The sequence below is a fragment of the Cygnus olor genome, chromosome 2, assembly GCF_009769625.2.
Source record: "Cygnus olor isolate bCygOlo1 chromosome 2, bCygOlo1.pri.v2, whole genome shotgun sequence".
In the NCBI taxonomy this organism is placed as follows: Eukaryota; Metazoa; Chordata; class Aves; order Anseriformes; family Anatidae; genus Cygnus; species Cygnus olor.
Genome location: NC_049170.1, coordinates 73,405,708 through 73,432,728, shown reverse-complemented (window position 1 = coordinate 73,432,728; position 27,021 = coordinate 73,405,708).

Genomic DNA, 27,021 nt, shown 5'->3' with positions numbered 1-27,021 from the left:
TTTTGTATTTTTAAGAAGCTTTGAAAATTGGGTTATATTACCGTATATAATAAAAAAAACAGGAGGATCCAGCAGCTGGTAGTAAACAAAAGAGGTACAGAAGAAAAAAATACGGAAAGAAACAAAGTCATAATAAAATAATCTGCAGGGAGATAACTAAATAATTACAAGGATTTTAAAATTAGCAAGGCTCCAACTAATCAGACATATCATCAGAAGTGTGGCTACTACCATGTTATCTAATATTTGCACTGCTTGAGATGAAAATGAGAAAATATATGCTCATTCACTAGCACAAGTCTGACAGTATGAAATATCAAAAGTGGACACTCGATAGAAAACTTCAAGGGAGAACAATGTACAATATGTTGCTTAGTAATCAGAATGAACCACTTGGCTAAAATTAAAAAATATATATAAATTAAAATAAAAATTAAACAATTCCTATTTTCTAGCAAAGATAATGAATTTTCTTGTTTCCCATAGGGATAGGTAGTCAATTCTCCCCATTGGAGATTGAAATGCAAACCCTATGAACCTCTGGAATTTAAAGAAAAAAGTCTTTTTTCTTCTTTTTAATATATTTTTTCACATCTCTTTTGTACAGTTCATGTTATTTAAATCTACCATACAGAGTATATAGAATAGTGGCTATGTTTTATTAAGAAAATAAATCACGGCAGAAAAGTACTGCTTGCACATAATAATCAGCTGATTTTATGGAAGTTTTATATAGTTAACTTGCACAAGTGAAGGCAAATTTGTTGAAGTTTGTCTCCATTTTCACCTCTTTAGTGCACAAACCAACACTGAATGCTAATATTTAAGACATTATAGGCTACCACTACGGAATGCAAAATAAAGACCATTTACTCAGTGTTTCTTCTACTGCTTGGACTCTCACATCATTAAATTTCAGAAAATTCCGCATCATTTCAGTCTGGAGGTACAGTTGTCTTGTAACCACACACTTTTGGAAAAAATAATGTTTTTATTTTCTGAAATTTTGTACTGTTGTATTTTAAATCATATTTTTTTGTCGTCAATAATACTAATGAATCTTTCATCCTAATCACAGACTATAAAGCACAAAGTCCTTGGAACTGTAATATTCCATGACTTGCTAAAGTATATCTGTAATCAGGGATCAAATCATAAATCAGACCCTAGTGAACTTCTAAGCATTTAGAGTTCCACAGATAAGTAGCTAGTGCATTATTCAATTATCCCTGTCATAGAGGTCTGCAAAACTAAGCTGACCAGTTCACAATGGATTCATTGCTAAAAGTGGAACATCCAAGAGCAGTGCATAACCAGTTCCTGCATACTTAGAATAAAATGGTTTCAGATTTTAAATTTGTGTATCTGATAACCAAACCTGGCTTTACTGAAGTTGTCCTGGACTGAGGAAAATATTTTGAAGGACAGATATGAACTTTGTCTTCCCACTGAATGCTTTTGAGTCTCCAGCATGCTCCAGAGTCTTTCAGGCCATGGACTTTCACCATATTTTCCCTCTTGCAGCAAAGTCTGCCTGCCACTTAGCCCAACCCTGTAGCTGTCACACTTGGTGTTATATACAGGACACCATGTGACTCACATTGTAACATTTTTGCCGCAGCAAAAAGGTAGAAAAAGGAGGCAATTTTGACTGAGACAGAAGTTCAAAAAAGCTTTCAATAGTCAGCTAAGAGACCTCTTTGCTCTAAGGCTTATCAGACCCCATAGGTTGGACCTGACATTACTGGGATGCAAAGAGTTGACCTACCTAAATGGAAAGAAGAACAGGGTGCACCTCCATCACTTTGTAAAATTGCAGGCTCTGGTATATGTCAAAGGCTTCATCTCATTGACATATGATGTTGTTTGTTCAGATGAACAAACAAAAATACATTCACACAGTGTGATGAATGTTTTGGAGGCAGAGAATACTAGTTCTCTCTAGATTTTCTGCTTGTTTTTATGTATGCTGATTGTGCTTGTATATTTTCCTGTCCAAAAAACGTTATGGTTTGTTGAGATGGTCCCTCTGCTTGGTAATGGTAAAAAAAAGAAAAAAAAAAGAGTAGAAGGAAGTCATGCAGAGCAAAAGCTGTGTGCAGTGCGTGCTGAAGCATAGAATTACATCAGGCATATGCATATGTGCAAAACTGACCATGTAGATGTACCTGGATGCTGTTGTCCCAGGCTGTGATGTGGCTGGCTGCTAGGAAGACTTGGGTCTACTGACAAATCTGTAACTGCCTTATAATGCTGTTAACAATTTACAGACCATACTAGAAATGGGAAGTGCAGATGAAGTCTGCAGGTTCCTTCGTGTCTTTGTGGTGTCAAGGCAGTAGCTGGTCCATGTTGCAGATGTCTCTAATGATAGAAGACAAAGACAGGATTCCCACTCAGAGGCAAAGCACTCTGCCCTGGCAAGCATCTGCTGACAGTGGGAGATGAGAGCCCTGCCTATGTACTCACTTTTTTTAAGGAAAAAATCCACTGTCAAAATGTGACAGATTCTGCCATCCTGTAGACGTGGAAGCAGGACGACACCAAGACTGCAGCATAAACAGATTTTGTGAAGATGGTAAACTGGAGAGTATCTCAACAGATGGGTATCCACGAGGTTTTTCCCCTGCATTTCAACAAGGTTCTCAGATTGCTTCTCAGGGGCTTGAAAATAGATTGTATCTGGGCAGAGGACTTGGCAAGTACACTCCAGAACAGTCTGTCAAAATATAATATAGATGCAGACCCAAGCTTCAGCCTTTTATTTCATTTCCCTTGGTATCTTCTGTTTTCAGCTGAGAGTCATGATGACATTCAGAACAGGCAAAGGAAGGACAGAGATGCAGCAATAATGCTTCACTGCCACCCATGTGAACAGTTGTGCTCCTTTAAATCTGCACATCCTGACACTGACTTGCTGAATCAGCTTCCTGGTTTGACCTCAAAGCTGTCTCATTGTGATGGACATGCCAGGAGATCTGGACTCTTGGATGAACCTGGATACTACCACCCTGCTCTACTCACCCTGCTCAGCTACTACAAGTCTTCCCCTGTCATGCCAGCTTTGTTTTGAAGCTCAGCTGCCGTTTCCCTTTCCCTTGCTAAGCAGCCTGCCTTTGCTGAGAAAAAAGCTCTCAAAGAAGACAGAAGAACTACAGAGATATTGGATAGAAGCAGAAGTTAAAAAAGAAATTAAATATATATATGTATATCATTTTTCTTCATCAAGAGTTTCCTGTAAAACACTTGCAGATACATGGTCACATTCACCACCAAAGCAAAGCAAACCAAAGCAAACCAAACCAAACCAAAGTTAACTGTCACGATAACTTATCCTTATCTTAAAAATAAGGAGATTAGGGATAGAGATGACAGGTATGGTCAAGTTTACCTCTGTTCTGAAGCACCTGTTTCTTAAGATGTACATGATGTATACACACATACGCAAATATACATATGCTTGGTTTTCAATTATTAAGTATATATAGTGAGGCACTATATAGTGCATCATTAAAAGTATTTATCATGATTCTTCTGACTGCTTTTTGCCTCTCTCCATGTGTTCTACTGGTTGGAATAAAATATCAGTTTTTGATGCAACCATTGTTCAGCTGCAGATCATCCTGTAGGGAACTGGCCCTATATCAATCATATTCCTATTGAAATCATCAGTTCCCTATGATGTCTATACAGTGGAAAGACCTTGTGTTAAATGTAAGCAGAAGCGAATAACTTTATGGCAGACAAACATTACTGCAAAAACATTAATTCAGTCTTGAGACCCCGGGAAGTCTCTGCCTACTCCTGCAATTAGTTTCATCTACAATCCACTTACCTATGCTTGGATCACTACAACTCTCTGAGGACAATGTACTGCATTGCCTAATTCAGTTAATGCCAGTCTTACTTTGTCAGCAGATTTCTCATTGGCTTGGGGAATGCATGTAGCAGTAGTCCATGTTTGTGTTATTTCAATTATATTGGATACATTCCAGTGATATTACCAGAATAAAAGGCTTTAAAAAGGCAATTTTGTCAAAAGTGTCACTGAAAGTGGACTCATACTGTCAGACAAATATCATGCATCTTTTTCTATAACCATCAATGTACCATTCATACATTGTAAACATCAGCAATACTGTTACCAGTAAACTATGCCATATATCTCTAAAAGTGTCAAAAAAAAAATCTTCCATTGAATGCTAAAAATAGGGAAACCATGGCAACTATTCCAGGTTCTCTCATAAATTAAGTTCATTTTTAACATAAATAAAGTAGAAATTCAATTAACATCAAAATCACATCACCTTTATGTGAATAATAACTATTAAAGTGATTATTTTAATTACTCAAATCTGAAGTATCTGTGTAAATGAATAATTAATAACAAAGCATACTTGTTCAAATATTAAACACTGCAAGTCCACTTGAACAGAATGCCAACTTAGCTCCTTCACCAATAATGTCATGATCTGAACAGAAAACAAGAAAATAAACAGAAATGTAATTTTATGTTCAGTATAAGCTTTAGCATTCATAATTTTCTTTTATTTAATTTATTTAATTTACAAGTTTGTTCTTAGATTGAGAAGGAATGACTTTTTGGACCAAAATGACACACCCTAAATTTCATTGATTCAGCTGTAGGAATTTCTGCTGCTAAACAGCTTTTCTTTGGAGAAGCATCTCCATAGCTTCTAGGCTTTTTTTGTTTTGTTTTGTTTTTGTTTTTATTTGTTTGTTTTACAGATAGGCTAGAGGATCTGCTCAATGCAACCCAGGAGATGTGCAGCAAAGTCTTGCAAGCTTAGACACTTGAACCACTACATAATTTTGTCTTGACTGTGGTAGGGAATCCTCATGTTTCATCTGATGTTCCTAATCTTTCTAAACTTTCTGAAACCCAACAAATGAATAATCCTTCTAATTAAAGTATGATTAAAATAGGACTTCTAATCTATGGAGTCTTCATTTCAGCTGTAGAATCTGTTTAAGCTTACTTGCTTTAGGTTTTACGGTAGCTACAAAAGGTATGATTATCATGGAACACAGTTAATTTTATTCTCTGTTCCTTTATTGTGTACCTCTATGATACAATTACTGTTACTTTTTGCCAATGCTTAAACCAATATCAAACAATTTAATGTAAATATTTGAGTATAGTGTATAGGACAGTATAAATTGAACAGTTTTCTAGATATTTACTATTGCTTTAGAGTTTATTATTAAGTCGCCTGTTCCCACACAAATAAATATAACAAAAAAAATTAAAACTCTGAGTAAAAGCAGTCAGTTCTGTCATCAACAAAGAGAGAAATGACAGTTTCAGCTGTGATGTCCTATCTTGATCCTGAGTTGTAGCTAAATTGATACAATGATGGGATCGTGAGAGAAAATTAAATTCAGATACACCCCACTTAATCAGGATGCATATCACTATGAAAGCCACTTAAGAGATCTTTCAGGGAACTGATTTAAACTTAATAATACTGAAAATCAATACTGGCAGCTTAATGGGGGTATGTTACTGTTTGGTAGGTTGTCTAGGGGGATAATACTGAAGTTTATGTCTTTTGTGCATCTGATGTTTGTTCTCACCTGCTTACTAATTTATTAACTTTGAAACCTTCCTTTGGAAGCACATATGTTTAGGACTTATATTCCAGCATCTGAGTCTACAGCCTGTAAACCAGCTGTTATTAACGAGTGTGGCCAGATCTAAACAAAAGTGTTAAAAAGTGGAAGGAAAAAAAAAAAAAAAAAGCATAGGTTAAAGCAACACTTAATTGGCATTTTCTACACATTATTAATATGCAAACTTTAAATATGGTTTGATTAATATGCAAACTTAAAAAATGGTTTATAATATGTTTAAAGTGATGAGTAAGTTTTCCATTTGTCAGCACTGGTAATAGAATTTGTCAGGGCACTGGTAACTGCACACATTAGTGACGTGAATTACTGATCACAGAAAAGTTTTTGCCATGGAGCAGGCTTTAGTTTCATGCCAGATGCTGAAAGTGTTTCAACAAAGTTTCGTCTCATAGGTGCCTGTCTTGCTGTCAAGGGGCAAAGAACAGGCACTGTCTCTGCTCAAGTTCATATCCTTGCCTCCTCTGTTTGCATGCTTATGTCCTGAGGCTGCCCAGAAGATCAGACTTGCAACTATCCAAGCTTTGAGATTGTCAGCAGAGCCTCGGGTGCAACCAATATGTGCCTTCCAGATCATGCAGGACCCTGTATGCAGAAGCATGTCCAAAGCGTTTGCCTACTCTAAAAATGCCTTCCTGTATTCCGACCAGCAGTACACATACTGTGCATATGTAACTCTGCAGATAGATCACAGTTACCAGGTAGGAGACCCCAGATGCTATTAATCAACATATAAACTCCTCACTGTTGAAGGGTGACATAGTCTCTGTCTTATTCAGAAAATCTTAGAGAATGAAAATGCTTCAAAGTGAATGCTCTTTTGAATTATGCTTTAATGCAATAACTGACATGAATGTGAAATGGTTTTAAGGTGCTTATTAAAACTGGTTAATACACTCTCAACTTGCACAGCCACACAGACTACTAAAAAGGGCAAAGCAGTGGTGAAAAAGGCTTTTTGTTATATAGTTTTACTTGTTGACTGAATCCATGGTTGTTAGGTTATTAAATATGATAGTCACATTTCAAAGTATGGTTATTTTCACATAAGGAATATTAAATGTATATTTAATAATTTATTATTATAATCCCTGTTTTTTATCAGTTCAGAAGTATCAAGTCACAGTAGTGTCTGTCATTTCTTTAAGTGGCTGTAGGTAGCTGTCAAAAAGGAAAAGAAAAGAATCAAGTGGCTAAAAAAATGAATAAATGTATGCAATATAAAGTTCTCAATCTCATTTCAGTAAATGATCCTCCTTATTCGCCTCATTGTTGGGCTTAGTTTTTAAGATCCTACTGTATTTTTAGTTTCCCAATAAAAGGAAGACATAAGAGAAAGAGAAAGTAAGAAAATTAATGAACTTAAAAAATGCCAGAGGCTGGAAGATAACCCAGTTTTCATACTGCTAGGTAATTAACATGTCAACTATAGTCTTTCTGATGTGGAATTTGAAGTACTCTTAAAAGGTCAGAAGTATATATTTGCCTTCAGTACTCACTATAATGATCTTATGCTGTCATTAATACAAATGCTCTTACAGAAAACTGCATTGGAAACAGACATTTCTGGAAGTCACATATCTACTTTTGTGACTATTTGCATAGTGAATATGTTTTCTTTGTTGTTGTTGTTGTTTTTGTTTGTTTTGTTTTTTATTTGTAAGTGGAACAATTTGTCTCACAGATATTCTTAAAGGATGGGACATGGGTTCTTAAAAATAAACGGCAAGTCATTATTTCTCAGTTTATCCATCTGTAAATTATGGATAAAAATGCTTATCTCCTTATTAAAATACTTATGGATCTACCAAAGAAAAGGTCCATATATATATATATAAGAATATGCATACTATGTAGTAGTATTTCTTGTCCAGTGGAGGATGATGCAACAGTTATTTGCTCAAATGTTGTAAAACTCCTTGTTCTCACAGAAAAAAAATAAAAATAAAAATAAAAATCATTAGTATTTAAAATGACTATTTTTGAATTTATTTTCATTTCCATTTTAAACTAGACTATTTCTAGCTGACAGTTCTATTTATTTTCTCAGTTGCTAATGGAATGGTGCTTTCTGAAAGTCTTTTTAATGGGACTCATTTTAAAGTGATTAAATTTATGTTAATTATGGTCAGTAAAATATATGTGGAAAATATTAAGTATTTTTTGAAAGTTAATTTATTTTCTAAAATGTGATGATGGTATTTCTCCAAAAAAATGCAATGTCTTCCATTTATCAAGAAATATCAGACTTCTTTAGTTTGTTGAAGTCAGGACTGCACTGAGACTCAGATTCTGGAATTGTTTAACCATGTGCTTAATAATTAGTACATATAATACATATAGTACATACTGAAATAAAAGTCTTCTCTTGACATGTGAAAAGCACAGAGCCATGTGACTACAGGGTATATATAGAGACAGAGCATATGGGACCATACCATCACATCAAATACACTAGAACTGTTTCAACAGGAAATACACTTTCTGTAGGTGTAAAAAAAAAAAAAGGCAAATAAAACACCATCTTTTTCTTCTGGCAGGCTTTTGCGCTCAGCACATGTGTGAATGACATACACAGGAGTAAATTATGGAGAACAGAACATTTGAATTTAAATTTTCTTCTGGTCTGTAAATAACTATCAGAAGAAAACTACCTTGTGTTCAAGTTTTATACCTTCTATAGAACTCACAAACAACACTACATTATTTCAAAGTGTTCTGACATCTTATCCTTTATCTATCTAGAACAATTTCATATTTGCAAACTTACACAATATGTATGATAGATAGTAAAATTTGTTTGGATTTTGTCTTGAGACAGGATGGTTATTCATGGCACCAATCCATCAAGAAATGGAGTAGTTAAATCTAAACACACTTAATCACATGCTAAGCTTGAATTACCAGCAATATCCTACCAATTTTATTAATACAATTAAATTATTAGTCTACATTCAGTCCTTTTAAGGATTGAATTGGGACGCTGGGCATATTGTGAGCATTTACCAGCTATAAATATCTAACTATTAAAGTTTATTTGTCTAAAGTTTGCTGATGTTATGTAAGCAGAGTAAAATACACATTTTTAAATAGTTCATATATCTTCAAAACTGTCATTGTTGTTGCTGTTTTCTCTCATGCAAGTGACAAATGTATATCTAACTTTGTGCCTTTTTAAGGCTGGTTGCCTTACTTGATTAATCAATGTTTTTAACGTTTTCAGAGACTACTGTGCACTGACAAAGGTATTGAGTAAGCAGTAAAATAAAACTGACACCATTTAATTTATAGTGTACTTGGTGGGGATGGAAATATATAGCATAAATATAAATTGGATAGGAGGTTTAGGCAGTCTAGAATGTATCATAAGGCATCTAGGGTAACAATAGATAACATGTTAAGTATACATTTACTCAGATAATACCTTGTTGAGAAAAAAAATCTTCTACTCAATCCTATATACCTGAAGAAAGTTTTGAATGCATGAAATAAACTACAGTTCATTGTAGGTGTAAGCGTGAGTAATATCAGATGGTTTTAGAAAATTTTAGTTCAAGAATTCTAATGCAGAAATGTAGGAGGTCAACAAAAATGACATGAAAGTGGAAGGGTTAGATATGAGACCTGCAAATACTAACAGAAGAACAAACATAAAAATCCAGCAACAACAAAAGAGGACTTCGATACATGTCCTGAATATGTAGAGAGGATTGCAACTTGATGAGATGATGGAAATGATGATATCAGCCTTGCAGGAATCTCAGCCCTGGTGTTGCATCAAGCTGTGCTTCAGGAAAGTTGCTGCCACCTGATTTGCTGGGGGTTACAATAGGAACAAGGCTGATGGCTCCATTTATTTTCCACTACTTTTCTTCCTCTCGATAATTGTAGTTTTCTGGTTGCTGCAACAGCAGAAGATCTTTACTAATTTTATTTATCTATTTATTTGTTTGTTTGTTTGTTTATTTATTTATTTTTCCTTTCCTGAAATGGACTTGATAATTCTGCAAAGCACACAACTTTAACTGAGACTGTATTCTGAGATTGGGCTTTATCCATAACCATATTTATATAGAGATATTCAATATGAGCTCCTAATAACGTGATTTTGATAGATAAACATCATGGTATAGTCATTTACACATATGTAGCAACTGCGTCTTCTATATATTAGACTGAGAAGGAATACAGTGCAGTATTGAGTTCTTATTACTCTTTTATTGTTATGCCCACATTTAACCTCTGCTACAATTACTGCTGGTAACATTTGTAAAGTTGTTTTTCTATTGGGTAATCCCATTTGTCTTTCCTTATTTGGGAGTTTTTGCCCATCCACTTTTGTTGTTGGTTGAACTGCTCATTATCAGTTTATTCTCTTTTCTAAATGTAAGTCTGTATCCCAATTTCTTATAAAGAATTCCATAAATTACTTGGTATTTTGTGTTCCCTAATATTTATTTTGTTTGGTTATCTCCTTTTCAAATCTCAGCTGGATTAAACCTAGGAGCAAGATACAAAGTTCTTTGGTTTCACAATTAATTCATTCTCCTTGAGCGCATCACAGTGAATGATGCTCCCCAAGAATATCATTCCATGTCTTAAATCCTAACAAATGTCAAATTTCAGAGATTCTGAAAAGGAGAGTTTCTTAGGGGTGTTTCTTATACCACTCAATAACAGCATAAGAAATATGATATAATCTAAGGTAAAATAGACCCCTCCACTTTCTGCTAGTCTGATTTCCAGTTTTGCAGACTTCATGGAAACATTTAATCTATATGAAACACACTTGAAAGACGGGTCCTTAGATATAAATATACAGTCATTGCTGGATACCAATAAAAACAGTTTCTATTTATTATCTGTAGATTGCTGATCTTAGTTAATTTGATGATGCAGTTGCTCTATTAAAAAGGAGAAAAAAAAAGAAAGTACTGAAAAAATAGCAATTAGTAGTTTACAAATAAAGCAATAACGTATTTATGAATAAAATATATTAATTTAAATTAATGAAACATAAATAATTGGAATAAAAAAGGGGAAAAAAAAGAGGGATTTGCCCCTATGTGCATATTTCCCAAATAAAGTTCATTGCTGGTAAAACATACGTGGTAGTAATAACTATTTTAAAACTCATGTCTCTTAAATGGTTTCTTGTACCTATTTGCCTTTTCCTTCTTTCATTTTCTTTCTTTTTCTTTCTTTATTTCCTTCTTTCTTTCTTTCTTTCTTTCTTTCTTTCTTTCTTTCTTTCTTTCTTTTTCTTCCTTTTTCTTCCTTCCTTCCTTCCTTCCTTCCTTCCTTCCTTCCTTCCTTCCTTCCTTCCTTCCTTCCTTCCTTCTTTCTCTTTCTTTCTTTCTTTCTTTCTTTCTTTCTTTCTTTCTTTCTTTCTTTCTTTCTTTCTCTTTCTTTTTTTCTTTCTTTCCTTCTTTCCTTCTTTCCTTCTTTCTCTCTCTCTCTTTCTTTCCTTCTTTCCTTCTTTCTCTCTCTCTCTTTCTTTCTTGTTTTTCTTTCTCCTTCCTTCCTCCTTTCTTCCTTCCTTTCCTTCTTCCTTCCTTTCTCTTTCTTTCTTTCTCTCTTTCTCTCTCTCTCTTTCTTTCTTTCTTTCTTTCTTTCTTTCTTTCTATCTTTCTCTCTCTCTCTCTCTTTCTTTCCTTCTTTCCTTCTTTCTCTCTCTCTCTTTCTTTCTTTCTTTCTTTGTTTCTTTCTTCCTTTTCCTTCCTTTTCCTTTCTTCCTTCCTTTTCTCTCTCTCTTTCTTTCTTTTTCTTCTCTTTTTCTTTCTTTTTCTTTCTTTCTTTCTTTCTTCTCTTTTTCTTTCTTTTTCTTTCTTTCTTTCTTTCTTTCTTTCTTTCTTTCTTTCTTTCTTTCTTTCTTTCTTTCTTTCTTTCTTTCTCTTTCTTTCTCTTTTTCTTTTTCTTTCTTTCTTTCTTTCTTTCTTTCTTTCTTTCTTTCTTTCTTTCTTTCTTTCTTTCTTTCTTTTCTTTCTTTCATGAAAGCATGACACCAAACTTCCTGAACTTTACCGTTCCATACTCAGAAAGACAAGGGATATCTGTCAAAGCATGTCTTACCAGCTATAGAAAGATAGAAAGAAACAAGAAGATGCTTGAGACACTGTGTCAAAGACCCTAAGAGATAAGAAAGATTATTTCCTGGACCGTATTTCCACCCCATTTTCTGACCTTCAAAAATAAGGATTTAACCTTTTTCCTATTAAATATGATTACTTAAGACTAAATGAATTTACAGCTCAGTGTCTCCCTCTTGTACAAGCATCCTGTATGTAGTTCTGGAATTAATTCATTTAAGCTTCGGAGAAGGAAATAGCTTGCTTCCTGCAGTGGTGAATTTTCCTCTTGTGAATCCTCTCCTCATTCTACCTCTTACATATTTTATATTATCATGTTTATGGCTGTACTCATAATCCTACAGAGAGAACATCTCATTAAGTGTTCTATGCAAATTAAGGATTAGGTGCTAGTTCAGTCCAGTAAGTTTATAGGCTTAAATAAAGCCTAAACCATCCGGGAACTAATGTTATGTTCTGCATTCTGAATTTCTAAAACCAATCATCTTTGAAAGGTTTGTGAACTTAATGCTCTCTGCCTTGACTAAACGAATGAGGAGAAAATCTGGAACAGAATTCAAACACTTTCAGGGAGTGCTTGGTGTGTAGTATCTAGCTTTAGGTGTACGGAAGTGAAAGCTTTCATGTTGTGTAAACTGACAATACCAAGTAGTTTAGCCAGCCATTGGATCATACAGCAAATTATATGATTTTTAATAATAGTCAGTGAAGAAAATGAAGCATCATTTTTAATCTTATAACTACCTCACATACCAGTATTAAACGTACTGTGCTTCAAATTATTCGTATACTGTGAATTTATTGAGATCACTGAAAAAATTTTGTTAGCATGAAGGGTGGCTGTCCTGGTTTCAGCTGGGACAGAGTTCATTTTCTTCATAGTGGATATCAAGTGCTGTGTTTTGGATTCAGGATGAGAATAATACTGATAACACACCTATGTTTTAGTTGTTACAAGTTGTTGCAGAGCAGTGCTCACACAGAGCCAAGGTCTTTTCAGCTCCTTGTGCTGCCTTGCCAGCGAGGAGCCTGAGGATGCACAAGGAGCTAGGTGGGGACAGCCAAGACTGTTCAAACTGGCCAAAGGGATGTCCCATACCATGTGGCATAAAGCTCAGCAACAAAAACTGGGAGGACTGGCCGTGAGGGTTGGCCAGGGGGAACCAGTGAACAGGGTAGCTGGGCATCTGTCAACAGGTGGTGAGCAACTGCATTGTGCAACACTTTCATATATATATATAAATCCATAAGTTGAAATTCATGTAGTGAATTCATGTAGCTATATCCCCTGTGAGTGTCTTCTAAGAAGTTGAATTTGCCTTTTAACCTTCAAATCTTTCATAGATTAGATGGTATGAACTCATCCATAATACAATGAGTCAGCTTCTCCAGCTTGAAACTGTTCTCTTTTGTTTCTACCTAAAATATCTACTTGCAACTTTCTAAATCTATAGATATATAAAATATGAATACATATGACAGAGATTAAATAAATAAAATAATCCTAAATCAATAGTTTAAGCACCTGAATTGGCACCTGAATATTGAATTAAGGAATTAAGATTGCTCCTACAGCTAGTTTGGCCTTAAACATACACTTATCTATACAAATATATAGATATTTTCTCTCTTTCTCTTTTTTTTTTTTTTTTTTTTTTTTTTGAAAATGAGGGCAAATGCTTTAGTTACTGTACAGAATCAAATTGGGGGTGGGGGTGAGGGCAAATATGAATCTGTATAATGAAAGGGCAGGCATTTTTAGAAGGTGAGCTGGTGCAAGAAGAGAGAGACAGCTTATTGCAAGAAAGCTTTGTTGAAGTACCTTGCCCTAGGAAAGTATATTCTTTTTCTAGCACTGCAAAGGATTCCTTAAAATACTTAAAATAGTTTTTTTTTTAATCACAGGTGGATAAAGAAAAGGTTCTTCATTTTTAATACCTAGCTTGAATTTCTCAAAAATGCTTAGAAGTGAGTGGGGTTTTGCTCTGAATGTGTAAAGTGCTACAAAAAAGAATAGTATTTTGGGAGATCATATGCAAAGTGACAGGTCTCCATGAACAAGTAGATGTTTTTATCTTAAATTTATCTGTCCCCCTCTGTAACAATGAGGCAATAAATACTATTCTTTAATCTCACAGGGATGTTGTGAAAATTCTTAGTAAATGTGAAGTACTTAAATACTATGCAATAATGAGCACACACACAAACGCACAAAAAAAAAAGAAAAAAAACAGAAATGAATGAATAACTCTGAGTTCATAGAAGGATTGAAGAGTGTGCAGTAAATATAGTATGGAAACACATACTGCACAAGGCTGAAAGAGAATATTGAACAGCTGTTTGCTAACTAAACATCATCCTGCCAGTGCACTGAATTAAACACAGGGGAACAGACTACTGCAATCTTATAATTAAAGACTGACTCAAGATGCATACATACTAAGCATCTGAATTAAGATTACATAGGAAATCAAACCTTGCATTTCTTAAATTCTGAGTGCCCACCGTTACAGTATTAACATTTTGTGTGCAATTATTTAGGCTTTTTCTAAAAACACACAATGAGAGGACAAATTTAATTTTGTATTAATTTTAATTTTGTATTATATTGACACTATTAGCAATGCTAGAACATTTTGTTCCATTCAGACACTTGCTGCTTGGCCTAATAAGGTACCTGACAACAGAAGTAAGCAGTTAGCTTTTATGGAAATCAGAACAAGAGCAGAACCAAAACCAATGCTTTGCTGGTGAGTCTCACAGAATTCAATCAGGAGAGCAGAATTTGGAGCGGGATATTTTCTGGCCAGTACTATGCTTTTGTGGTCACAAATCCTTCTTCCTCATCTCTTAAATTAAAATTACATTTTGTCCTAAGAACTGGGCAGGAGCAGCAGATGGCCACTGGTGGTGGGAACATGCTCTCCCTTTCCCACTACACTGCAATGAGCCAAGCAGGACTGGGGCCAGGGCTAGAGACCACCTAACAAAGCCCTGCCTGACCAATACTTATCTCAATCCCGGAGCTGTTGAAGAATAGCTGGTACTAGATATGTAGAAAGAGTACAACAAAAAGGTGTGTTATAACGACCCTTCTTACTTTCAGTATGTCTTGCAGTTAGTTCTTCAGGGATTTCCTGAGCTAGAGAAAGAGTGTTTTACGGATATTGTTGTATAAAGTCCCCATGAAACACCCTTCCTTGCCCTTCAAACCCCTACTCTCATCCAAACTTGGGTTTTATTTCTCTGCTTTTTTACTCTCTAATACTGTACTTGTTCTGCTTGAGTCCCCAAAGTTGTCATTAGCAGTACAGGAGAAACAGATTCCTACTCTCAGATCAGCATCCTGGAAACACTGTGAAACAGTTTGCAATGACATTAAAATAAATAAATACATACATACATACATAAATCCCAGGCTCTGAGTAGGAGTTGGCCCAATACTGAGAGCAAAATTTAGCTTTCTAGTTTCAGGAGTCCTCCTTGTGTTTACTGAGGCTGTGATTCTTAACATGAAGAGATATAGACTTCTCAAAAAAAAAAAAATCTAAAAATTAGTAATCTGGTCAAATCAGTGTCATTTGTTCTGATTTACCTTAGTATTGTTCTCTGGAAAGAATGAAACTTTTTGACTAAAAGTTTGATAAAGAAATAAACCTCAGTTATACATGTAGCCCCCCCCAAAATAAAATTTACTAGTCTTTTGACAGTTTGTTTTTCAGACTTTCTGACACATCTTAGCTAGGAGCTACAAATCTTGAGGTGGAAGATCCACCCTGAGGAATCAAAGTCCTTAGAAGTCCCTGCTGAACATTCCAGTGTGCCTGGGACATTTCGATCACATGAACCTTAATGCACATGCTTGTATTTTGTTTGACAAAAATGCCTCTTACCTGGCCCATAGTGTGAGTGAAATGCATGAAGTTCCTCTATCTTTTTAGGACCACATACAGCACATAAGATAAAATAAATGCAAATGATTGCTCTGGGATGTTCAGCACAACTTAAACATATATATATATATATATATATATATATATATATATATAATGTGTGTGTGTGTAACTCAAGCCCAATTAAGAAAATAAACCTTTAATTAATGAGAAGCAAATTATGAGGATTTATTCTATATTATAATGAATACATATTCATCTATGGAAAACGTGAATTTCTAAGAAAACAATGAGATGAAGACAATGATCCTGCAAAATTTACTTCTGTGCTGCTGCTGAATCTCTATCCGACATAAATCAGATGTCAGATTCCTTTTGCCTCTTAGGAATGCCGCAGTTAATGGACGTGTGAATGTTCAGAAAAAGGCTATCTTACCAAGGTGAAAGGAAAAGCTACAACCCACATAATGTCTTCTCTTGAGTTTTCTATACTAATTTAATAGCCCCGATAATCAAGGGTGATATAGAGCAGGAATGACTAAATCAAAGTTTTACTGACTTGGAGAAGAATTTATGGTTTAAAGTTCGAGTTGTATAATTGGGTATGGTTTTGAATCTTATAAGTCAAATGACAGTCTTCTTATTGAAGACTCTAAGGAAAATGCATTATTGAAACAAACCACTGATTTCTAAGAGCTAATTAAAAGTGATAAATACTAAGCAATTGGAACTGACATGCTTTTTACCTCCAGGTTTAGAAAAAGAACTGAACAAATAGCAAAAGAATTGTAACAATACAAAGCACTGTTGTTGAACTAATCTCACATTAAAAACCTGTCAGGAACATGATAACTGGCCCAGATTTGCATAAACTATTTTAACACAGAGATACATTTTGCACATTTTATTTTAACTAGGGGTCTCAATTTTTTGCTGTTCTTTTAAACTTTATTTTTAACAGTTTTTTTTTTTTCCCCACTTCTAAGCCTTATGCATTTTCTGTTCCCCCAGGAGTCTTCTTTGGTGTTGCACTCCAAAAGAAAGCAAACAAAAAAGTGTTCTTTTCATGTGCCCTGCTGCTTGAATGAATATTTGCATGATACCATGCTTTAGGTTATGTGACAAAGCCCATCCACACACACAGAAAGGAACTCAAAGAGACAATGGCAGCAGGTGAAATCCCAGATAATCTCCATCCCGGATGCTCCCAGCTCGACCCCAGGGGCCATCAGCCCATTAGCGTCCCACCTCCACAAGCCCAGAGGAGCACAGGACCCACTGGGGCTCATGGGAACCCCCATTGCACACCTCCTGAGGAACAACCCCCCTGCCTGGGCACAGGTGAATGAATGAGGGCACGATCCCCAGCCAAGGTAAAGCAGGAGTGGCTGTTGGGCAGGTGGGGGTCTGGGGGCCACAGGGTGAGCAGGTCCATGGGGCAGCTCTGGGTGTGAGAGCAGAGGGATCAGCTGTGGGACCGGGGAGGTTCCTGGCCAACCGCGTGTGTCTAAGCCATCGCCTGACCAGCAGCTGTGGCAGAGCTGCAGCCTCAAGGGCTTGGACATCCACGGGCTGGCAACCAGAGACTGGGGCAGCTACTGGGAAGCCTGAGTGCCTCAGCCCAGCCGCTGGAGGGATCCACCTTGAACAAGTGCCTACAGATCTTCTCACCAGTGGACTTCCATCCTGTCCAGGCAGAGAGGGGAGCAGGACAAGCCCATAGGGGCTGCCTGTGTTCATAAGAGTGCTCTGAGTGTGTCTGTGATCTGTGTGGCTTGTTATGTATATATGCATATATGTGTATGTGTTATATGTGCATATACATGCTATATATGTATGCTTTGTGTGTGTGTGTGTGTGTGCCTGCTGGGAATACATCTTCAGCATTACTACTGGTGGGATCTGGAGACATGGAGCTACTGGTTGGATCTGGAGCAGCCTCACCTTCCCAGTCCTGTTGGATCTAGCATGACCTATCTTCTTATAACACAACTGTTCTCTCTTCCTCTTTTGTCTAATGTAGTTTGAAAGGTGGCACTTGTGACGTCTGATGGTTTTTCTAGCATTTTCTTCCATTTTTCTATTTCTTTTCTATTTCTTTATTGTACCATAAATAGTGCTGTAAGCATAGCAAGTATACGAATTAGGTGGTAAAAATGCACAACAGGTTTATCTTGCTTTATATACCTCCTGCCTATTATTTTTTCTTTATCCTCAGCTGAAGCAACCGTCTGATCTGTATTTGTTTAAACAGTGTATTGCACTAGGCTTTATTTGTAAGGCTTTATTTATTTGTTTATTTGTATTTTATAAGCTCTATTTGTGCTTTAGGGGTTTTGCCAGGGTAAAAATTATGAAACCCTTCACTAACCCATCTGTTCAAGGTTCATTTTCTCAAATGAAATTATCACTCTCTTTCTGTTACAGTGTTCTTCACTGGAACAGTGGTGACTTTTGGTCACAGGTTTTGACTGGAGACTGCTTATCTGTTCTTCCATAACTTACACAGTTTCCGTTCAGTAATAATATAATATTTTAACTGCTCCTAATTTTGCAATGAAACCAGTAAATGCTTCAGAAACTGTGCTATCATTAATCTCTTTACCATGCAAAGCTTCTACAACACCATGATGCACTTCAGATTCAGCTTTTCAAAACAATCATGTATGTGCTTAAAAGCACTCAAAAAAATCTCATAGGAAAGTTTTAGTTCTGACATTGGCACACCTGAGGACATGGACAGACCAGGGGGTGGGTTTTTGTTGATGACAATGAAAGACAAAATACTGCATGCAGGAGGAAGAACAGGAAACAGAAGGAAAGAGAATGATTACAGAAAGTAGAGTAGAAATAATATTTAAAATACCTTCTTTCAGATACTGAGGAACACATACATGCAGCTAAAGGGATATATTATCTCTACACTTTGGCTTTCATAAGCTCAACTACTGGCAAGAAAAGATGCATGCTTTATTCCAGCTTGTTGTTTATCTAAATGGCACCGATCAGCCAATACTGCTGTTGATAACTGGAAGTTAGAGATCAGCGTCATGCAGGGCAAACCCTTCTGGGGATGCTTTTCTGTTAGAATGGGGCAAATCCTCTACAGCACGTATGGAAACATTGTATTATAATTCTCTACACATTCTTTATATTTGTGTCTGTAGATATATCGATTAAAATGCTACATTTAGAAAAGTGTGTATTTTTCACAGCCTAAGTTGTCATCCTGATCTACTTGGTATTTGGTTAACTTAGTTGTCAACAAGCGACAGAAGTACTGCAATTCTTGTGCAAGTAATCCACCAGTTTTGTTTAATGAACAGTTTTACATTGCTTTTCAAAACAATTTAAATCACAGTAGCTCATGCTGATGAACAAGCAAGAAATTATTCCACATGCCCCAAAGTGAAATGATTAGCACTGAAAATCTAGGCAATTAAATTTTCTCCTATATGGGTAAATTGAGTGGTTTTGTTGTTGTTGTTTCTTTTGGGACAACAAAAATCGTGAAACAGACGTCAAGGGTAGAAGAAAATATATATTCTCAACAGACTTCAATACCTGAGCTTTCAAAATAAATTAGAAAATGTTTATGTTTATTCTGGATGGCCTGTAAGAACTATGGACTTTTAGAAAATTGTAATCTTTTGCTGATGGATGGGTTACAAGATGGTTCATTGGTCTCTCAAATTAAACATAGATGTTGGTGTCTAAAAAAATTCCATTTGCTTTGATAACTTGTAAACCTGAGTGTTGTAAATAATGTATTTAATTATTTCCAGGGGTAAGCAGTAGAATCAGAAAACACATGAATACTCTGGATGTAACTGTCTCAGAAAAAAAAAATAAAAAAATGTCTCTGATATCATTCCAATTACCTGTAATTCCAATTACCTATAATTAGTTGATTGGTAGACTATTTAGCTTCATATAATATTAAAGACATGCTGGTAGCAGCTCATAGTAATGACAGACAGGCCCACCAAGAAAAGAAACCAGATAACTACAGTACCACCACTGTCTGAAAATGGATGTAAGATTTTGGATGAGTTGGTGAAAGGAGGCAGACAGGCCAGTACAGGTGAGTCAACAACTGACTTTTTCCTTATAAAGGAGGAATTATAAGTGAGACAGACTTGCCAACCATTTTCATTTGGTTCAGGAGAAGGAAACAGTAATACTACCCTAAGACTAACAAAAAGATCCAAGTGCAGAAGTGGCAGCAGATACTTGATCAGCAGGCATCTAGCTAAAGCAGAGGAAGAGTTGAGAAAACAAGTATGTCTTCTTTAAGTTGGCTGAATAAAGGGCCCAAAAAAAACCCAACCAAACCAACCAGCCAAACAAAAAAGATGGGTTCTAGGATTGTTGTGCAGACACCTGCAGACAGATTTACTATTATTATTATTATTATTATTATTATTATTATTATTATTATTATTTAAAATCCCTGTAATTTACTGGTATTTTTGCATTGGGTAATACTCGCATGGGCAATCAAATATCTCAAAAAGAATGGCTGATTGTTGTCTGGGTGGTGATGGAACTCTCCCTTACAAGGGTGCTGGCAACGGGATTTTCATCTTGAGCCAGTGAGCTACCCTGAAATGCTTTTCTGTTGAACACCCAGTTGGTTTGTGGTCCTACATGAGCACTGCTGCACATGCATGGACCACTGCTACTGATTATCCTAAACTACTTATAGAACACTTCCTAGCTGTCTTAACTATGTACAAAAGATTGTCCCTCATGACTAATTTTGCATCTGCATGGACATTTTTCCCTGATTATTTATGCTATGTACAGTTTGGTTGGTTCTGCAGCAGAAATGCCAGAGGGAGTCCCTGGAATGCCCAGGCCCCACCCAGGAGTTTAATCAACACACTGAAGCACAAGAATTGATCTAGGCACAGGAGAAGCTTCATGGAGGAACCCTTAGGACAGTCCAAATTTCCATCCTGGAAGGCCCCTGCACAAATTAACCAAATATGTACATATGAAGGTAGGTACCAGATCAAGAGATCACCTTGTCTCAGGTCAGTCCATTGTTTCAAATCATTTATACAGAGACTGATTGGACTGTTTCTGGCCATCCAGGAAAAGTGCACTGAAGTGCACTGGGTGTACATTAAGTACAGCCCTGATCCCCAGCTACATCACAATTATAACTATAGGACATTTTTAACCTTATATCTTACTTTTAATTTAAACTCACTTATAACTTGGCACGAGAGCCAGACCAAAAAGCAGGGAAGGTTACAAAAATGTGCAGTAAGTCTAGGGCTGGTATGTGGTCAGGTGGTGCCAAGGAATGAGGGAAATCTTTCTTCTGTGGTCACAGCTACAAAACAAACGGTGTGAGGAATTTTCCTTTTTCCTCAAACCATTTTCCATACATTTTCTAGTCTGAGGCATGTTCTGACCTCAGCAGAGTTGGTTCAACATTTACGAACAGTGTTTGATGTTTTGTCTGAACTGAAGGATCCGTCAAGACTCCTGTGAAGAAAGAACATAACCTTGCCAGAAGCTCAAACATTAATGTTCAGACAGATTTGTGTGTTTTTTGTCAATGGTTGACAAACCTTTGATGTTACAGTTAAAAAAGTAAGCAGAGATCATATCCTTTAGAAATATTTCACTCTGTCAGCACAAATACATTATAATTAATGTTGCAGCTTTCCAGAAGCCTGAGAAGCAACATGGAAAGGTAATACATACATGACTACAGGAGTATCTTTCATTTCAGAATCAATATATTATATTTTCTATCAAAGAATGTGGTCTATATGATAACACATGATGACACTGCTGCCACATTTAGTTCTGATTTTCATCATAATAACATTCAGTCCTTCATCCTGTCTCAGAACAAACAAACAAAAAACCAAAAGTTAGAAAATTCAGCATCAATCACTGTAATGGTTAAAGTCATATTCCAACAGGAGGAAAAATCTTTTGTGTTTATGGGATTTTGTGTTGTTTTAGTGTTTTATTTTTTGTTGTATTTTTTTGTTTGTTTAAACTCATGCAGCAACATACACCAGGACAAGACAGGTTAGCAAGTGGCATTTCAGAAAAGAACCTGGACATCCTAGTGGAGAAAAACTTGAACTTGAGCCAGCAATGTGCCTCTGCAGCAAAGAAAGTCAACAGCAACCTGGGCTGCATTAGCAAAGGTATGGCCATCAGGTAGAGGGAGGTGATCCTTCCCCCATGCTCAGCTTTGATGAGACCTCATCTGGAGTACAGGGTACAGTTTTGGGCTCCCCGGTATATGAAAGTCATTGATGTCCTCAAGTGAGCCCAGTTAGGACGTTCAGAGACTGGAGCACATGACGTGCAAATAAAGGCTTAGAGAATTGGGTTGGTTCAGCCTTTAAAAAGAAAAGACTAACAGGCTGTCTACAGTCACTTCATGTGCAGGCTGTAGAGAAAAACAAGTCAGACTCATCTTGGACAAGAGGAAACAGGTGGAACATGGTGGAGTTTGGTTAGATACGATTTTTTTTTTGCTTTACTCTGAGGGTGGTCAAACATTGAACTAGATACTAAGGAAGTCTGAGGAATCTAATTGCCGTCCATAGAAATATCCAACCCCAATCAGCTTGGTCTAACTGGTCCTGTTTTGAGCAGAAGGTTAGATTAGATGGCCTAAAAGGGTTTCTTTCAATCTATTTTTTTCTGTTTCTACATACATGGTCATGAATAAGAACGTGGGAAGAAAATGTTCCCAGGTATTGAAAAATCCTGATCCAGATCACATCAGATCAAGAATCTAATTTCTAAATTGATTTTGATTTTGATCAGGAAAGAGATGACTTTGTTTATTAGTGTATTAGTCATTATCTTATATTCTATTATGTCATATGAGATACTAAATGAAAACTCAGAGTCACACTAGTAATAATCAGGGATAGTTCCAGTGCACTTGATTGCTTTGAATTGCTCAGTATCTGGAAAACAGAATATGAGACAGTCATTTTTCTATATTAGTTTCAAAAAAGGCACTAAGCCATAAAAAAAAAAAAAAATCTATTTTCATGAAATCATGAAAAGTTAGAACAGAAGGAAACATGAAAAAATATATTCATAGTGCTGGAAATACATTTGGAGCTGAGGAATACTGTAAGCATTTAAGTTCTACTGATTTTGTCTTATGGATTAAATGTAAGATAAAATTCCAATACATCCTGTGAAGGGAAAACTTCTATGAGATTTCTCAATATCTGATAGCATTAACACCATATACCAAGCTTGTAAAGAGTAAAATAAGTTCATGTAGAAGGAATGGCGGGGAAGAATATATAAATGCCTAAACAATTATTACCTAAATTGGCAAAATAGCATGTATTATTACTTTCAAAAATTACTTTTTTAATATGTGCACTAATAACAGTGGTTATATGGTTTATAAATGGAAACAAGTTAATTTCATTACTGAATTTAAGTTTATCCTTTTGGTTATACTAGCCTGTGTTATATGGGTCTGATATGACACTTCATGGAAAGAAGGTTGTTTAAACCTACTTCTAAAAACAGTTGTGGACACACTGTAAAAACTCTTACAGGAAAAGAGAATAGGCACAGGCTGTCCCATTATTTTAAGGAAAAAAAAAAAAAAAAAAGAAAGGCAGGCACCAGCAGGTAGAATCAGGCTTGACAAGCAGTGTGTCTGGTAGAAGGAAGTACTATAGAAAAAGGTATATATATATATATATATGTATTTGAAACAAGAGGAAAACAGAGAGGTATCACTTTTGCTCTATTTTCAAGGGGAAGCAGCCATGTTCTGTTGTTTGCTGAGTATAAGCCAGGATTTACAAAATGTAAAGACTGTGACACTAAAGCAGATCATGTCCCCATTATTCTGCTCCCCAAAGAGTCCATTAGGGAGAGAACCAACATTACTTACCCTAGGAAACCTGGACAGTCTGTTGATAGAAGTGCTGCACTGAAAAAGATAGTGAAGAATAATTCCCGATTCATACACTGGCTGAATACCTGCCATTAATTGTGAAATACAGTTTGTTCAACTCAACACTTTTATACCAGTGCTACTACTGTAATGAGTTCCCAATAAAATCAGTTAAAGCTGATAGCATTAACTTAGCATTAACAATAGTACTGATTAAACTTTGTTATAAGCATGTTAACAGGTAGAAAGATACATTCATATATCACAGTCTTCAACTATTTTAGAAAAAAAAAGTATTTCAGAAAAAAAAACCACTCACTTTTCTTTGAAAGGTGAGGTTGATTTAGACATGATCTGTACTCTGAGACATTTCAGCCAGCATACAAGGATAGCAACTACCAATTAATCTTACTCAAAATTGTCAGCATCCATTTTCAGGGTTTTGCATTGAGAACTTCAGGAATAACTATATGAAGACACAATCTCAGACTATAATATCTTTTCAAGCACATTACAAGCAATCCCTTTGACAGGTTCATTATAAGCCTTCTTGTACCTTGGATTTATTAAAGTTTTCACTCATACTGTGAAAATTATATGAGAAAAAGGAAGAAAATGTAAGACTGGGAGAATTCTATTACTTATCTAACAAACGAATGGCTCAATTTTTAGAAATAGATCTTGATTTGGGTGTTCTGACCTCCAGTAAAAGAGCTTCTGCTTATTTTTTGCAATAATTAGCAACATTATTATTATTATTATTATTATCATTATTATTATTATTATTATGGTAAAGAGATAAAAGACAGAAATGCATCATGATTTCTGTGTAATGAAAGGTGATTTGAAAAAAAAAAAAGGGATTTGAAGTAATGGGGCTTTGAAACTTCTGTATTACCTGAAAAATATCCAGCTATTGCGAAGACCTAGGAAAAGTGATGTCTTCATCTCTTCCAGTGATCTATTACTACTTTGTGGCTTGTGGCATTGACCATGTGTAGGATTCTTTTGGGAGTATGCTCATATGATATTCAAAACAGTCCAAGTTCAACCTGGGAAAACAAGTCAGTGTCCACTACTAATGATAAACTACATTTTATAGTTCATAACTTATAGGTTATCTGGATGCACAGACTAAAATTTACGGAGATAACTGTGTTGGAATTTCTAACAGAAGTCTGTAGCTCTATCATTTCCTTTCTCCTTCCTTGATCAATAAATGAGCACCAGCAATTATCAGTAAGGTTTTAGAAAACTTCCCTTCTCTCTTACTGCGTCATATGACATTTATTTTATAAGCTCATTTATTCTGAAGAAACAACAGCAGAATAGAGCAAAGCATGTACATCAATAACTTCATCTAACCTGACGGTATCTTTATTTTCAGTAAGCGTGTCTAATTCTACCAGATATCTGAGTGTTCAAAAATAGCAAGGATTAATTGAAAAAATGAATATTACTTATTTTACTTCAACTACTTTCTCCATGTATTATATTACTGAGTTGTTTTATTTTTTAATGTGCACATATACATTCACATACATGTACGTATACATAAATGCATCTGTGGTTGGTAAGGGGAGTCTTATTGACTAGCCCACAGTTTGTTTTGTCTGCCTTTCTATTTTTTACTCAGTTTTATGCACTTCATCTCAATGATACTACTGGAAGGCATCATTTGTAATATAGCTGGAAGAAGGAGTTTCAATTACATGTTCATAAATGAGTCCTAAAGGAAATAAATACTGTTATAAATGCACAGATTGACATCTGGAATGAAATATATTTGTGCAGGGAGTGTTTGGTATTGATCAAGAGAAAGAAAAAAAAAAAAAAAGAGATTCAATCTATTAGTAAAAGCTTTTCACAGTACTGATTCAGAATAAAGATACTACACATCAAAATGCAAATTAAAGAACCCAAGACAAGGACTTCTTAGTGCCTGAACAAATGAGATGTTTTTATTACTGTTGTTTTGTACTATTAGCACTTATGTGCTAATTGCTTGATTTTTTCCCCCACTTTTATTTATGCAAATAGGTAAAAATCTCATTTTCTGTATGAGGGCAACAACTGAAATTTAAACTCTGAAAAATACAGTAGCTGTACACTGCTGTATCCCTTGTTTAAATAATTAATCTTAATGGATTTCTTTCTGATAGTTATTTGATATGCAATACTTTTAAAAATGCTTGTCAGGAATTTAAGAATGAGGATCCAGTGTGCTAGGGAATATGTAGAGGAAAAAGTCACATTCTGTATCAGAAAGACTTTGATACAGGCAACTGAGGGCTTAGGAGTAATACTTATTGTTAAAAGAATCACACAAATTACCACAGAAATTTAAACATAATAAACGCACAAGACATATGGGTAGGATATTAAACAGATACTTCTGAAATCAGTGTAACATATACCGATACTGCAGAACTTTGGAGGCATGACATGAGCTGAATTTTAAGGCAAAATCTGAACAAAAACAATGTTGTTTCTTTGTAGTATTTGTTGTGCATTCCTGAATATTAGCAGCAAAAGTGAGGAAAATTTGAAGTTGATAACACTTTACTCGTCAGTAGTAAGATCATGGATAAAGCGGAAGGGAAGTTTTCAGAAGTTATCGTGCATTAGTATTTCAATAAAATATCACCTATGGAATGGCCACAGGAATTTTTTGTGTAACTATAAGGCTGCAATATTTGAGAGATTTGAAGTTTCATTTCAGATTTTAGTGCAAGGTGAAAAATGTGTGCCCATTTTGCACAAGACTTAAATGCTAACTGCATTTGCATGATCTCTAGAAATAAAGAATTATTTTTAGTTAGTAGTATCCTTTTTGTTCTTACCTGAAGTCTACACACAGATAGTAGACTTTAATGTTAATTTTCTAATTTTTATTATCTTAAAAATATATATTTTCTTCATAATTATTTTTTTATCATGTTGATAAGGTGCTTGAACGTAGCTAGGTGCTTTTGTGCACTGAGCATTGCTGAGATCATCCAATAGACCTGGTGCATCCTCTCTTGCTGATCATAAAAAGCATAAAATGTGGTGAATTGTTATGGTAATATTTTCTAATGAGGCTGAAATATTATCATCTCCAGCAGGATATTAAAACAATACATATTGTAGTGGATACTAACACAACTCATATTTTATTATTTTTGTTTGTTTTTGCTTTGTTTTTCCCCTAAAGTGGATAAGTTAAGATTTTCAAGAATATGACTCTTGAAGATGTGTGATGCAATTCAATCTGTATTTATCACCTCCCTACATCGAAGCATAGGAAATAAACAGAAGGAAAATTATACACCTGATTCTCCAAATGTTTTGATGGTAAGCCTTAGATCTTTCTTCTGCATGTTCCCAGCTTTCCTATGACAGCAGGCAATGCTTGAACATACAAAACAGTAAACTAAAAAGGAAGTCAAATCTTTCCCTGTAGTACCTTCTGTACTTTTATCAGAGA